This window comes from Staurois parvus, unplaced genomic scaffold, assembly GCF_062004578.1.
Source record: "Staurois parvus isolate SC_StPar_1 unplaced genomic scaffold, SC_StPar_1.0 ptg000397l, whole genome shotgun sequence".
Lineage (NCBI taxonomy): Eukaryota > Metazoa > Chordata > Amphibia > Anura > Ranidae > Staurois > Staurois parvus.
The window spans coordinates 5,379,996-5,397,166 of NW_028318193.1; the positions used below are offsets into that span (position 1 = coordinate 5,379,996).

Consider the following 17,171-nt stretch of genomic DNA (forward strand, 5'->3'; position numbering starts at 1 on the left):
AAACCACCATTTACCCGACAGCTGAATACATGCAGGCATTCTGTATTTCATATACGTATAGAAGCCCACTCTGCGGCTGCAATTCGAGCTACACTGTGATGACATGTATGTAGATGCAGTCAGCCTTTACATTTGAGAAACCAACACCAGAAGTGTCGATTTTATGTCAAAATAGCAGCACCAATATCTCTTCTTAAAGTTACCCTGTCACTAAGTAGAAAAATGATTAAAAAATTATACCTGAAAAAGAAGACTGTAACTACTTACCTTTCCCACTGTCTGTACCACCAAACACTACTCTGAAAAAAACCAACACTGATCCAAAAAAAAAAGCCAGACTTGTAAAAGAAAGTCAAAATATACCTTTGATGCCAGATGCCACTGAACTCTGCTCCAATCAGCCAATCTGAGATTGTGGATTTGGGGTTTTCAAGAGCTGTAAGCCATAATCATCACAATTATGACAAATCACGGCTTGAACTATCTTGCTTTGCATGTAATGAGTCTATCTCATATATTAGTTGCACCTTTTAAGTTGCATTACTGAAATAAATGAACTTTTGCACGATATTCTAATTTTTCAAGTTTCACCTGTAGTTAGTATCAATGTTAGTTAGGCGGCAGGGGAGAAGAGGGACTACTGGCAGCTGCACTATAGGAGCCTATGGGTGACAGCCATGGCTGGCTGACATAGGGGATAAAGTGATTGAACCAGAGCAGGCTGAAAATATGTAAGTATATAGTTAGTTAGTATCAATGTTAGTTAGGTGGCAGGAGAAAGGAGGGACTATTGACAGCTGCACTAATATGTGTAAATTAATTGGTTTACATGAAAGTTATAGAGTTTACAAATGGTGGTATATATACTGGGATTTTTTTTTTTACTAGTAATGGCGGCAATCAGCCACTTATAGCGGGTCTGTGGTAGCCATTCTGACACTGGGGTGAACTGACTTGGTGTCACTGACATCCCCAGTGACACCAATACAGTGATCAGTGCTACTAAAGCACTGACACTGTACTAATGGCACTGGGTAGGAAGAGGTTAACTGTGTGCTGGGTGTTTTATACCATGGGGCTGTGTCTGTGTGCTTCACTGTAAGCACACTGCTTTGCATGTGTATACAGTGAGGGAGCAGTGTAAACAGAGAGGCTGTCACTATATGTCAGTGCCGGTTTTTAAATGCAATTGCCAGCTTTTTTTCTTCACTATAGCTCAGATAATGAGCTGTTACTTTCCCTGAAGCTAAAGGAAACTTTGTTTCTTTTAACTCAGGGAAAGTGAAAGCTCATTCTCTAAGCTATAGTGAAGAAAAAAAAAGCCGGAAATTGCATTTAAAAAACATGCCATTTTTTAAATGTAATTACTGGCTTTTTTTGCCTTCACTATAGCTCAGAGAAGGAGCAGTTATTCTCGGAAGGCTAAAAGAAATAAAGGGACAGGGTCACCCAATGACATTACCCAGTGACCCTGCCCCTGAGTTTCCTTTAGCTTCGGGGAAAGTGACAGCTCATTCTCTGAGCTATAGTGAAGAAAAGAAGAAAAAAAAAAGCCAGTAATTACATCTGAAAACCGCGGCACTGACATATTGACAGCCAGTCATTGTATACACTGCTCCTCTCCTGCCTTTCTCTGCTGCCCCCCCAGATCTGCAGTACAAACAGTCCCCTGTATCGGCACCTGTATCAGCTAAATTTTGTATGCCGATAGGGCTATTTTCTGCCAAAATATGTTTCGGTGGCCGAAATTTCCGTGCATCCCTACTAAGGATGACCAAAAGTTAAGGTACTGAATTAAACAGAGTAGGATGTGGTGACAGGGACACTTTAAAATAAAAATATAATTTAAAAAATAATGAAAAATAAAATGTCGATTTTTTTATTTTAAATAGAGTAAGGGAGGTTTATAACCATTAAAAAACTTTTTTGTGTCCAACTGGGGAGATTTTCCTTCACTTCCTGTCCCATAGCCAAAAGAGGAAGTGGAATGTGAGTGAGGGAATCCCTGGTTGTCACCAGAACTAGTGTCCTCACTGAAAGATTTCCCCTGTATTTCTGTTCTGGCGACAACTAAAAATTCAGGATTTTCTTTCACTCTCAATGATAACAGTAAACTTTACAAATAGAGAGCACCCCCCCTAAATGGAGACAAAGCCCCCTAAAAACCTGACAGGAGTTCTAACCCCTCTCCACTCTATCCAAATCTTAAATAAAATACCTTTAGTTGTGCATTAAGGGGAGCTCCACCCAAAAGGGGAAGTTCCGCTTTAAAGACTTGTCCCCCGCTCCCCATTAAGGATTGGCACCTTGGGGGGGGAGCCGGTACCCGAATTTGACAGGTAACCGCTCCCACTTCCACTCCAATCGCCTAGATGATCGAAAGTGGAAGGTGTCCTCCCTCTCCGTAGTGTTTTGGGGCACGTGACAGGTCCCAGAAGACTACAGGCCCATCCAGGAAACGCAGGGCTACTACGGCATGCGCAGTGGGCACCCAGCTGTTGAGCCACAAGCTGTCACAGCCGGGTGCCCACACTGAAGATGCTGATGCCCAGGGAGAGACAGCTGGTAAAACAGGCTGCAAGGGACACACCGTGGGACCGAGGGACAGGTGAGTGTGTGTTTTTTAAAAGTCAGCAGCTACAGTTTTTGTAGCTGCTGACTTTTATTTTCGGACAGCATGAGTGGAACTCCGCTTTAAGATATAACTAAAGGCAAAACTTTTTTTTAGTTTTGGATAGAGTGGTTAGAACCCATCAGGTTTTTATTGCTGTCTGTGCCCCTGTTAGAGAGAGTTGCCCTATTTGTTCTGTTCACTGTTATCATTGAAAGTGAACAGAAAAGAAAATTCCACATTTTGGGTTGTCCCCATAAATGTGAGGGGGAAGTCTTCCAGTGGAAACACTACTTCTGGTGACCTGGGGAGATCCCAAGGGATTCCCTTAATTTGCAGGAATTTCCTCTCACTTCCTGTTTAGGTATGGGACAGGAAGTGAAGATAAATATCCCCAAAGGGACACAGATGGCAAAATATAAACTGACATGAGTTATGACTTCCCCTTACTCTATCCAAAATGAAAAAAAAGCTTTTGCTTATAGCTTTGCTTTAACACATTTTCTTAAATGCTGTCCCATTACAGAATCCTAAGGAGTAATATGAAGTGCCTGCTATCATTATGGCTGCACAGAGTAGATGAGGGCTCCAGCGTGTAATGCTGCCAGAACTGACACCTTTCCTTGTCACTATTACAGCTAAACAGCACACTATGATCCTCATTCCAAAGTCAAAGCACAATCCTGCCCTCTTAGCCCAAACACTCACCGCGGTGCAGCAGAGAAATGTGTCCGGCTGGAAACTTGCGGTGTACAGAGAGTTCCTACTGAACACTGACTGTCCTCGGGGAGGAGGTGTGTGTGCTGCAATGCTGGCATAGTGCTGTCAGGGGCATGCTTCAACCCTCACACCACAGGAATGGGAAAGGAGCATGCTCTGAATGTTATTCTATTCAATATCTTTTGTTTAACCCCTTCATGCCTAAGGGTAAAACAAATCTAAATGCCTAAGCACAATTCTGCAACATTGACATGCTAGTAAAACTACATATCATCACAACTACTTTGTACATCCAGGTGGATTATACCGCGTTTTTTCAAGACAAATTGGGCTGTCATTTAGTAGTAAATGGTAATGGATAGCTCCTGATTTTTTTTTTTATTATCAAAGGAAAACTGGCCCAAAAAAGTAAAAAAAAAAAATCATTTTTTTTTATTTAGCTCTGTGTTTCTTGTTACTACCATAGCCTACCACCAAAGAACAACACAAAATAAATTCTCCAGCTCTTGACGATCACAGCAATACCATATATGTGTATGTTATTTGTTGTTTGTACCCATAGCACAGCCCAGAAACAATAGTGCACATTTTGTTTTTGTCCTTTTTTTTTTACCTAAAACACATTGACACTGACACCAATTTTTTTTAATCCTGACCTTTGACCCTGACCTTGACCCAAACACTACCCCTGGCACTGAACTAGATCAAACCTTGATCTAGGCATTTTTCTTTATTCTTTCTTTTATTTTTTTATATTTATTTATTTTATTTTTTTTAACCTCCTTAGCCGTTTTCCCGAGTGTAGCTCGGGGTAAAATTTGAGTACCAAGAGCGGTAACCCCGAGCTACACTCGGGTTTACCATGCGGCGTTGCACAGGGGATCCCTGCAGCACTTACCTTGTCCTTCGCTCCCGCGATGTGTCCCCTGCAGCATCCCCGGCCATCTCCTCCGGCCGATGCCGGCATCCGACTTCCGTGTTCCGGTCTCTGTGATGTCGGGATGTACGGCGCCGGAAAAAATGTCATTTTTGCTGTCATTGCTGTTTCAATGCATTTCATATATATTTTGTCCCTACTGCTTTGTCCTGTGCCCTGCCTGCATTTTGACTGTTCTTTCTGCCTGGAAACTTAGAAAAGTCCATGGCGTTCAAAAAGCGTCCCTTTACGCCAAAAGCAGTTTTAGAACAGCGATAGTAAATCAGAACCACTTGCAGAATTGAGTGATAATGATTCGTGGGGAAATTCGTCATCAGACACTGAAAACGATTTTGCGACTTTGCTCAGCGATGTGCGAATTTGCCTCTGTATTTCAAATTTCAGTGTTTTTGGTTTGATTATATTATTGAATTAAATTTATTATTATTCTATTATTATTTTTTATGATTATTTATTAAATTATAATTTATGATTTCGTGTTTCAAGTTTTATCATACCCGGAATGTTTAATAGACTCTTGTTCGGACAGATTTCAGTGAGTTATTCCTAAAAATTACAGCCTACAATAAAAAACTACATATTTCCATGCAAAAAAATGGTACCGCTTTCAGCACAAAAAATCGGAAAGAATCATACCGCCGAAGAGGTTAACAAACATTTTTTTTTCTCTCTATGCCAGGAGTTAAAGAGATACAATATATCTCTCTCCTCCATTCATAGAGAGAGAAAAAAGCAAGGGGGCCGGGCTGTACAGTAACTGATCACTGTGATAGCCAATCAGCAGCTATCACAGCGATCATGTGACCTGGAATCAGGAGTACCGGGTGCCGATCGTTAGAACGGGACCCGGGGCTCTCAGTGACACTGTGGTCTTTGTGCTGGGAGCGCGCCGAGCGGTGCGCTCCCAGCACAAAGACAAGTACGCAAATATGCAGCCCCACGGAAAAAAGCCCAGTTCCGTGAGGCCACATATTTGTGTGATGTCGGCGTCAATGGGTTAACCACGTGCCCTCCTGAGGATTTACTCCCCTTCCTGACCAGGCCATTTTTTGCAATACGGAACTGCGTTACTTTAAATGACAATTGCGCAGTCATGCAATGCTGCACCCAAATGAAATTTTGTCCTTTTTCCCCCACGAATAGAGCTTTCTTTAGGTGGTATTTGATCGCCTGTGTGTTTTTTATTTTTTGCACTATAAACAAAAAAAGACCGTCCATTTTGAAAAAAATTAACATTTTTTACTTTTTTGCTATAAAACATCCAGTAGAAAAATTTAAAAAATCTAATTTTGTCATAAATTTAGGCCAAAATGTGTTCTGCTACATGTCTTTGCTAACAAAAAATCCAAATACGTGTAAAATATTTGGTTTACGTGACAGTTACAGTGTCTTCAAATGGCGGTATATATACTGGGATTTTTTCTCTCTTTTTTTTCTATACTAGTAATGGCGGCAGTCAGCGACTTACAGCGGGACTGCGGCAGGCATTCTAAAACTGGGTGGGAACTGACTTGGTGTCACTGACATCCCCAGTGACACTAATACAGTGATCAGTGCTAATAAAAAGCACTGACACTGTACTAATGACACTGGGCAGGAAGGGGTTAACATCTGGGGTGATGAAAGGGTTAACTGTGTGCTGTTTTACTGTATGTGCTGTGTGTGTTTTACTAGGGACACATGCTGTTGTGTATTTCTCAGCTGTGCAGAGAAATACACAGCAGCATGTCCATGCTGGCAGGGCCTGTATTGTTTACAGACAGGTCTCTCCACTGTCACTGTTTCTCGGCATTCGCCGGGTGTGGGCAGGGAATCTCCAGCAGGAACCTGGTGATCGACATCTGTAGCCGCCAATGGCGGTGCAGGTATGGCAGCGTGCGCACCTCCTACGCGGAAATGCAAAATCACGTATATATACATGATTTTGCACAGCCCTGCACCCCTGCAGCAGTTAAGCGTTTAATGTGATAGACATTTCTTTATATTGTTCTTCCCGTTTACACACTGAGCAGCTAAGTTAAATTGCTTAGCTCAAACTACAACACTGACAGGGGTACTTACAATGCCTTTAAAACCAGCTGCAAAGGACTAAATGTATAAGTCCTGAGATTTATATAGCCACAGCACATAGATATGCTGCCATGAATAGGTACCAGGAAAGATAAAGTGTTACTAAGCCACAGCACATAGATATGCTGCCATGAATAGGTACCAGGAAAGATAAAGTGTTACTAAACCCACAACAATAAAATCAGTCTGCATAAGTATTAAAGCATGCTTGTCATACTCCCTGTGAAACCTAAGGGGTTAATCCTCTCCATAGAGTAAAAAGGATGTTTGATCCTGTCTTCTCTGATTCTCCCCTTCATCTACTGTCCCCAATCCCTTTGCTGATAGAACAGAGCCTTGGGGCAAGCTACACATGCTCAGTTTGGTGTGTATTGCTAGAGAGTTTTTTTTTCTTGGGGGAGTGCATGTGATCAGTACAGGGCCAATTAGCACTGTCCAGACACAGGTCAGGGATCCTGCAGCCTCATAGGACAATCAGGGGAGAATGAAAACTCCTCCTACAAACTTTAACTAATGCTGTGCTGGACACTGATAGAAGTCACACAACTGCTCTAGCATATGATGAGAAAAGGTATGTAGCAGTTTATATTTACTAAAATAATTGCATTTCCATGTTCTGTGTACTGTGGGAGACCAGATATAGTGAATGCAGGGGCCTGGGTTTAGTAACACTTTACGCAATTTGGAATTTACACAGCTTTTACTTTCTGACTACCTTTCTGATCACATTTCTTGAGGTACTAAAGTCCAAGTACTAAAGTACTAGGTCCATGGAATATTTTATTTTTTTCCGCAAATTTTTGGAAAATTACACATTTTTTTTTTACACAAAGTTGTCACTTAAATGATATATTGCTCATGCATGCCATGGGTATATGTGGAATTTCACACCAAAACACATTTTGCTACTTCTCCTGAGTATGGGGATACCACATATGAGAGATTATTTGGCACCATAGCTACATACAGGCCCCCAAAATCCAATGACCACGTACAGGCTTTCAAAGGACATTTTTCCTCATATCACTTCCTCATTACCTATCACAATTTTGGAGGCCCTAAAATGCCAGGATAGTACAAACACCCACCCCAAAGGACCCCTTTTTGGAAAGTAGACACCTCAAGGAATTTGATCAGAGGCATGGTGAGTAATTTGCAGATATCATTTTTGTCACAGGGTTTTGAAAAATAATAAATTAAAAGAGAAAATACATTTTCGTTTTCTTTCTTCATTTACCAAAAACTTGTAGCAACAAATGTGATCTGCAAAATACTCAGTATGCCTCTTAGCAAATACATTGGAGTCAGGCCTGGACTGCGACAAAAAAATAGGCCTGGTCACAGTGCTCCCTATATATTCAGAGACATCCCAATCCAGCAAAGTTACATCCCCGTATATCAAAGAGACATCCCCATCCAGCAAAGAGACACAGCCCGTTCGGCAAGGAGACAGCCTGTCCAGCACAGAGACAGCTCAGCTAGCAAAGAGACAGCCCATCCAGCAAAGAGACAGCTCTTCCAGCAAATTGACATCCCGACTAGCAAAGAGATAGCCCATCCATCAAAGAGACAGCTCAACCAGTAAAGAGACTGCCCATCCATCAAAGAGACAGCTCAACCAGTAAAGAGACAGCCCATCCAGCAAAGAGACAGCTTAATCAGAAAAAAGACAGCCCATCCAGCAAAGAGACAGCTCAACCAATAAAGAAACAGCCCATCCAGCAAAGAGACAGCTCAACCAGCAAAGAAACAGCCCATCCAGCAAAGAGACAGCTCAACCAGCAAAGAGACAGCTCATCCAGCAAAGAGACAGCTCAACCAGAAAAGAGACAGACCATCCAGCAAAGAGACAGCTCAACCAGCAAAGAGACAGCCCATCCAGCAAAGAGACAGCTCAACCAGCAAAGAGACAGCCCATCCAGCAAAGAGACAGCCCATCCAGCAAAGAGACAGCGCGTCCAGCAAAGAGACAGCGCGTCCAGCAAAGAGACAGCTGTTTTACCTGCTCAAAATTAAGACTACAGCTCACTCACTATCATACTAGATAGGCAAAGACTAAGTCTTTTGAGATAAAATATAAAAAAAGTATATTTATTGATATTTAATATTCCCTATTACAGGTTATAGCTAATCATATATAGAATAAATCATAAAGCGTAAGCATCAATACATCACCGGATATTGTCGCATCACTCGTCGCCTCGATTGGGGGACTTCCAGCAATCAGCGAGGAGGAAACCGGGAAAACACCACAAGACACGTCTGCCGCACCAAGATGAAGTCTCGTTTGCTCCTCAGAAATCCCCCCTTCTTATAAGACAAAATTGTTATTTTACTTGTGTATATGCGCAGTGTGTAAGTTCCGCCATGTTAACACAGCATGGGTTCATGTTCAGTTGCTTGTTCTCACGGTGTGTCCTATCTCATGACAATCAGTCATAATTACAGATAAAACCAGTTTCATCCACCTTTGCACAAATAAGCCTGAATTGTAATAACCTGTTATACCTATAACACTGCAAAACCAAGACCTGTAAAAACCTATTATACCGGTAACAGAAAAACCAAGTGTTCAATTATAATCTATACACTCATTCTATACAGGCTTGTCACACACGTATCACAATAGGTCCTTAATTGAACACTTAGGTTCCATATGTTACCATTAATACTCTTGTTTTTTTACAAAACAATTTATAGGCTATAAAACAATTCTAAAGTGATAATAAAATTACTATAATATAAATAATTAATACAGGGTGTATAAAAAAATTTAAGATTCGTGTTGCAGAAGGAGAATAACCAGTAAATAAATTTTATCAATGGTGTGAAGTTGCATCAGCTATGCTAGAGTCCACCTTGACAAGCTTATCTTTAACAATAGTAGTCCCTATCACATGCAATTCATTTGATTTGTTTAGCAATTTAATATGTTTCCTAACTTCAGATGATTGGTTAATAATCTTTTCCAACTTTGATAGGTTAAAATTCCAATTAGGCACTTTTAAACTAATATGTCTCCAATATGTCTGTACATCCACTTCAGTGTCCGCTTTTAAAATAAAGGTTTCATTTTTCCAATGTACTATTGTCATATTACTTATACATTCTGAAAAGGGGACTTGCATATTCGGTACGGCGGGCACGTTTGTGATCATACAGACAGTTTGGGGTGCAATTTCAATCATATATTTATATGTCAAAGGTAAAATGATCTATATACAAATATTTACAGTATTTTGCAATAAACAAGGTTCATATATAGCAGACTGCAACTTACATATCTTTCCCTCTAAAATATTATCACAGAAGGAAAGATCGTGCGTTCTATTTTTATTATCCATATGTGTGCCATAAAATTCCGAAGTCTAATAATGTAAATCTCCGGGAACTCCTAGAATCAAAGGCATTACTACAAATTTGCACATTATATTAGATTTGGTTACATTATACATATGGATTGTTCCCGAACAGAATGGGGTTTATTTACTAAAGCTGGAGAGTCCAAAATCAGACTCCCTTCTGCATAGAAACCAATCAGCTTCTAACCTCAGCTTGTTCAATGAAGCTTTGGCAATGAAACCTGGAAGCTGATTGGTTTCTATGCAGAAGGGAGTCTGATTTTGGACTCTCCAGCTTTAGTAAATAAACCCCAATGTGTCATTGCAAGCCATCTTTTGAGATTCCAAATGTATCCAAAACTTTGGATCAATCGATTGATTAAACACGGTCCTCCATATTTGTTCATTTTCGGCCATCAGCATGGCCTGAAAAATTGCTTTCTTTCTGTTGTAGTTGATATATTGTTTGCAGTGAATATACTGTCTAGTTTACAAAATTAGCAACATTTTAATCAAAACCATAATTGAATATGTTAGAAGCAGCTTGTAAATCGGCCATTATAGTATCTACTCCGGCACTTATTTTAGCTGGCTGCCATATAGTGGGCATCCATGTAGTTTGTAATGTTAAAACATAATTTAATTTGTTACCAGCATTATGTAATCTATTGGCTAATGTTTCTATATTAAAACCATTTAAAGTCTCTGCTAATGTCCCATAACCTCCAAGTATGGTATCATACCACGTCCGTTTAGTACGTGCAGGTTTTGGACAGTTCATAATCCGTGGAAAAACAACTTGAGCATGTATTATAGTCTTTTGGGCATGTTGCCCTACTTTTTCACAAGTAGATGGGAGTCTTTTGATATGATCTGAATCAACACGAGATGTATTAATGTTAACACACACCAGATGTTGTGCCTACCAAGTTCTGTATGTTTTGTATGACTGTGCTGTTGGTACACGTTATTATTTTAGTTTCATTTAAATAGAAAAGAAAATTAGTTCTGTGCTTAGTACAATTCTTATACAAGATGTCTTGGACAGTCTTATTGTGAAAAAGGAAAAGGGAAGAATGTTGGCAACAACTAATATTTACTTGAGCCGTTATATTTACTTTTCCACTTTCTTTATGTAATGCATACGTTGGATGGTATCTGCTTCTGGCCGGATTAGGAGTCCCAGTCCACATGCTTTCGTCGAAAATAATATTTAAAATATTGCAAGCTTGATTAGCAGGACAAGAAAAAAAAATCCTGTTGCCGGTTTTTGGTTGAGTTTTTCCATCTCCATCCCACCTTACTTTGATGAGTGTCAGTCATTTTAATGGTGTAAACTTCCTGCGCTCTGAATAAAACCTAAACTAATCAATGAGAAGCTGCTGAAATGAAATCATATCCCAATGATCCATCAATAACTAAAAGTGTGAACACAATGCTGCGCTACTCAAACACATAAATACACCCTTATAGTGAAAAACTAAATAAACAAATAAGTGAACTGAAAAACACTCAGTGCTGGTATCAATAAGTGCAATCATGCAAACCACAACTAAATAAAAGGCCACATGTAAATGTGATGAAAAACCAAAACTGGAAGTGATAAAAAACTCAATATGTGAATGTTAATACATATACAGAACACTCTCCTCCAACTAAAACATCAACTAGGCTGAAGGAAAAAATAGGAATAAATAACTGCTATATACTTATAAATTTAGATCAATATAAACCCCAAATACGTGAAACATAAGCATAATCAATGTGCTACAGTGAATAAAAAGTGGTGTAATCACACACAATAGACGACCTACTATATAGGTCTGTGCTCAAAACGTCCACAAAACATGGATCACAAAAAACTTTGCATGGAGATGACACTCGTACTGATAGTGTGACAGTGGGCACAGCTGTTGACAGACGACACTCCAACCACTGGCTAGATGAGCCTCTCACCTTAGAAATTCGACCCTTGCGGGTCAAAGGGCTTTAAGGATCCCTCACTCAGATCCTCCAAGTCTGCAGCAACTCCACTGATCTGCCTCCACCGCACACAAATCCCCCTCACCAGGTCAGCACCCAGCTAATGGCTCCTCTCCAGATAGGGTCAGGTACAGTGCCAACAACTCATCCAGAATAAAAAGCATATGCTTCCATAGTATATGGAATGAGGAAGCCCTGAGGAAGTCACATGACATTGTGACACAACGTGTCAGCCTGACGTAGTGACGCACTTCCGGCGTGGATGCCATCTTGGCACACCCTGCAGTACACCCATGCCTACAAACTACACCCAAAAGCATGAGGTTTTTTGGGCTGTGATTACTGCAATTACATATGAGTGCGCATTTTATTTGTTCTATTTTAACTATGGGAAATTAAACTTATTACACTATGGAAGAATATGCTTTTTATTCTGGATGAGTTGTTGGCGCTGTACCTGACCCTATCTGGAGAGGAGCCATTAGCTGGGTGCTGACCTGATGAGGGGGATTTGTGTGCGGTGGAGGCAGATCAGTGGAGTTGCTGCAGACTTGGAGGATCTGAGTGAGGGATCCTTAAAGCCCTTTGACCTGCAAGGGTCAAATTTCTAAGGTGAAAGGCTCATCTAGCCAGTGGTTGGAGTGTCATCTGTCAACAGCTGTGCCCGCTGTCACACTATCAGCACGAATGTCATCTCCATGCAAAGTTTTTTTGTGATCCATGTTTTGTGGACGTTTTGAGCACAGACAGTTGGTCTTCTATTGTGTGTGATTTCACCACTTTTTATTCACTGTAGCACATTGATTATGCTTATGTTTCACGTATTTGGGGGTTTATATTGATCTAAATTTATAAGTATATAGCAGTTATTTATTCCTATTTTTTCCTTCAGCCTAGTTGATGTTTTAGTTGGAGGAGAGTGTTCTGTATATGTAGTAACATTCACATATTGAGTTTATTATCACTACCAGTTTTGGTTTTTCATCACATTTACATGTGGCCTTGTATTTAGTTGTGGTTTGCATGATTGCACTTATTGATACCAGCACTGAGTGTTTTTCAAATCACTTATTTGTTTATTTAGTTTTTCACTATAAGGGTGTATTTATGTGTTTGAGTAGCGCGGCATTGTGTTCACACTTTTTGTCAGTCATTTTAGTTCCTGGTGTCTAGGCTTCAACGGATAAGGTGGCCGATCACCCGATACCAAGGATTCCAAGGGCGATGACATGTTTTAGCTTGATCTGTAATCAGAAACAAATTTTAGCTCTATTCTTTTAAATAATATTTTTCCTGAGAAACATATTTCTATTTTTTTATTCCAGGTCTCATGATTACAGGGTTCGGTCCTTGCCAATTGCTATTATTTTTGCAGGGGCAGGCGGATCTTTCTCGTCTTCTATTTATATTTCGGCTCCTACATTGATTCGTGGATTTGAATCCTTTATTTTTCTACACTGTCAATTCGGTTGGAGCCTGTCCTTTCTCCAGTTGGGCCACGTATATTGGTATTAATAGCAATGGTGCCATCCTTTTTCCCTTATCGATAGTTAAGGATTTTCTTCCTAGATTGATCATAATTACCTTTATTTCCCCTTGATAATCTGAGTTAATCACTCCTCCGATAATTACGGTTTCTCTAAGTGCAAAATTAGACCTGGTTGATATTTGTCTAAAATGATTGTCAGGTATCTTATAATCTATTTTAGTAGGGATGATATCTACCTTTCCTTGTCCTATAACAATTATGTCTATCGAATAAAGATCCAGACCAGTTGATGTGGATGTTCTTTTGTATGGTTTTTGAGCTTTTTTATTTATTTTCCAATATATTATAGTTTCAATTTTTGCTGCCCCAAGGCTCAAATTAGGGGTTAACATTTGCATTAGAAGTGTCATGAAATTAGTAATGGGTCTATTATTTATTATCTGTAAGACTTCTGTTAAATTATCCTTTTATTGGCTATACGATTTTGTTCCTGTTAACTTCTTCAAAGTGGATTTTAGTAATTCGTTCATTCTCTCTACAAGTCCTGCAGCTTGTGGGTAATAGGGTATATGATATATTCATTCAATATTATGTTTCTTTGCATATTCCTTTATCTGTTGTCCTGTGAAATGAGATCCATTGTCAGTCTGAATCTGTAGGGGAGTACTATAATATTGTGTGATAATTTCCAAAGTTCTCAGTGTACTCCATTGAGTGGCAGATTGACAAGGGAAACCAATCATTAATCCTGAAAATGTGTTTACTGCTGTGCATACATATTTACATTTTCGGCTTTCTGGGAGAGGTCCAATAAAATTAATCTGCCAAATCTGTCCAGGTAACTGTCCTCTCCCTATATGTTTCATCACAGTATGTGGAATTTCCATCTTTTGTGTATGTTGACATATTGGACATTGTGCTATTGTTTGCTTAATGATATCTAACGTTAGAGGTAGAGATGAACGAATCGAAGTAGGTGAAGTGGAATTCGAGTCGAATATTGGAAAATTTAGGGCCGAATCCGAAAAATAGCCTACTTCGGACGCGCGAATCGAAATTTTTCCTAAAATGGCGGCGGACATGTGCGGCGACGGAGCGGGGATGTCTGGGAAGGCGCGCAGACAAGGCGCGCTGACCCATAATGCATTCCTTAATGACATGTGATCGCATTAGCCAATCAGCAGCCAGGCAGCCAGCACTGTGTAATGGTCGAGCTATAAATAGCGGCCATTTTAGAATTCTTCATTTGCCTCCAGTCATTCAAGAGAGGCAGACCGCTCTGTATTAGGGACAGAGTTAGGGCCACAGAAACGATACTTGGGGACAGAGAAACGTTACTTAGGGACAGAGAAGCATTACTCAGGGACACAGAATTGTTAATGAGGGCCACAGAATCGTTACTTAGGGCCAAAGAAACGCTAGTTAGGGCCACAGAATTGTTACTCAGGGACAGACAGAATTGTTACTGAGTGCCAGAGAATTGTTACTTAGGGCCACAGAAACGTTAGTTAGGGCCACAGAATTGTTACTCAGGGACAGACACAGAATTGTTACTGAGGGCCACAGAACTGTTACTTAGGGCCACAGAAACGTTAGTTAGGGCCACAGAATTGTTACTCAGGGACAGACACAGAATTGTTACTGAGGGCCACAGAAGTGTTACTTAGGGCCACAGAAACGTTAGTTAGGGCCACAGAATTGTTACTCAGGGACAGACACAGAATTGTTACTGAGGGCCACAGAATTGTTACTTAGGGCCACAGAATTATTACTCAGGGACAGACAGAATTGTTACTGAGTGCCAGAGAATTGTTACTTAGGGCCACAGAAACGTTACTCAGGGACACAGAATTGTTACTGAGGGCCACAGAACTGTTACTTAGGGCCACAGAAACGTTAGTTAGGGCCACAGAATTGTTACTCAGGGACAGACACAGAATTGTTACTGAGGGCCACAGAATTGTTACTTAGGGCCACAGAATTGTTACTCAGGGACAGACAGAATTGTTACTGAGTGCCAGAGAATTGTTACTTAGGGCCACAGAAATGTTACTCAGGGACACAGAATTGTTACTGAGGGCCACAGAACTGTTACTTAGGGCCACAGAAACGTTAGTTAGGGCCACAGAATTGTTACTCAGGGACAGACACAGAATTGTTACTGAGGGCCACAGAATTGTTACTTAGGGCCACAGAAACGTTACTCAGGGACACAGAATTGTTACTGAGGGCCACAGAACCGTTACTTAGGGCCACAGAATTGTTACTCAGGGACAGACACAGAATTGTTACTCAGGGACACAGAATTGTTACTGAGGGCCACAGAACCGTTACTTAGGGCCACAGAAACGTTACTCAGGGACACAGAATTGTTACTGAGGGCCACATAACCGTTACTTAGGGCCACATAATTGTTACTCAGGGACAGACACAGAATTGTTACTGAGGGACACAGAATTGTTACTGAGGGCCACAACCGTTACTTAGGGCCACAGAATTGTTACTCAGGGACACAGAATTGTTACTGAGGGCCACAGAACCGTTACTTAGGGCCACAGAATTGTTACTCAGGGACACAGAATTGTTACTGAGGGCCACATAACCGTTACTTAGGGCCACATAATTGTTACTCAGGGACAGACACAGAATTGTTACTGAGGGACACAGAATTGTTACTGAGGGCCACAGAAATGTTAATCAGGGACACAGAATTGTTACTGAGGGCCACGGAACCGTTACTTAGGGCCACAGAATTGTTACTCAGGGACACAGAATTGTTACTGAGGGCCACAGAACTGTTACTTAGGGCCACAGAATTGTTACTCAGGGACAGACACAGAATTGTTACTGAGGGACACAGAATTGTTACTGAGGGCCACAGAAACGTTAATCAGGGACACAGAATTGTTACTGAGGGCCACAGAACCGTTACTTAGGGCCACATAAAAGTTAATCAGGGACACAGAATTGTTACTGAGGGCCACAGAACCGTTACTTAGGGCCACAGAATTGTTACTCAGGGACAGACACAGAATTGTTACTGAGGGACACAGAATTGTTACTGAGGGCCACAGAACCGTTACTTAGGGCCACAGAAACGTTAATCGGGGACACAGAATTGTTACTGAGGGCCACAGAACCGTTACTTAGGGCCACATAAACGTTAATCAGGGACACAGAATTGTTACTGAGGGCCACAGAACCGTTACTTAGGGCCACAGAATTGTTACTCACGGACAGACACAGAATTGTTTCTTGAGGGACACAGAATTGTTACTGAGGGCCACAGAACCGTTACTTAGGGCCACAGAAACGTTAATCAGGGACACAGAATTGTTACTGAGGGCCACAGAACCGTTACTTAGGGCCACGTAAACGTTAATCAGGGACAGACACAGAATTGTTACTGAGGGACACAGAATTGTTACTGAGGGCCACAGAACCGTTACTTAGGGCCACAGAATTGTTACTTAGGGACACAGAATTGTTACTGAGGGCCACAGAACCGTTACTTAGGGCCACAGAATTGTTACTTAGGGACACAGAATTGTTACTGAGGGCCACAGAACCGTTACTTAGGGCCACAGATTTGTTACTTAGGGACACAGAATTGTTACTGAGGGCCACAGAACTGTTACTTAGGGCCACAGAATTGTTACTCGGACAGACACAGAATTGTTACTCAGGGATACAGAATTGTTACTGAGGGCCACAGAACCGTTACTTAGGGCCACAGAATTGTTACTCAGGGACACAGAATTGTTACTGAGGGCCACAGAACTGTTACTTAGGGCCACAGAATTGTTACTCAGGGACACAGAATTGTTACTGAGGGCCACAGAACTGTTACTTAGGGCCACAGAAAGGTTACTCAGGGACACAGAATTGTTACTGAGGGCCACAGAACTGTTACTTAGGGCCACAGAATTGTTACTCGGACAGACACAGAATTGTTACTCAGGGACACAGAATTGTTTCTGAGGGCCACAGAACCGTTACTTAGGGCCACATAAACGTTAA

General features: G+C 41.0%; 1 protein-coding gene across 4 annotated transcripts in view; it reads right to left on the reverse strand.

Moving 5' to 3' along the window:
• Window positions 1-17,171, reverse strand: part of ECHDC1 (ethylmalonyl-CoA decarboxylase 1) — a 72,253-nt gene that overhangs the window by 32,608 nt on the left and 22,474 nt on the right. Inside the window, exon 1 of one of the 4 annotated variants that reach the window (XM_089686456.1) lies at window positions 8,514-8,719. The exons of 1 other annotated variant lie outside the window; for it this stretch is intronic. The gene's annotated coding sequence lies outside the window, so the exon portion shown is untranslated. Of the gene's footprint in view, window positions 1-363; window positions 437-3,319; window positions 3,397-8,513; window positions 8,720-17,171 lie in introns of those variants that run through there. 2 more of the 4 variants (XM_089686455.1, XM_089686454.1) reach the window with 2 other exon arrangements.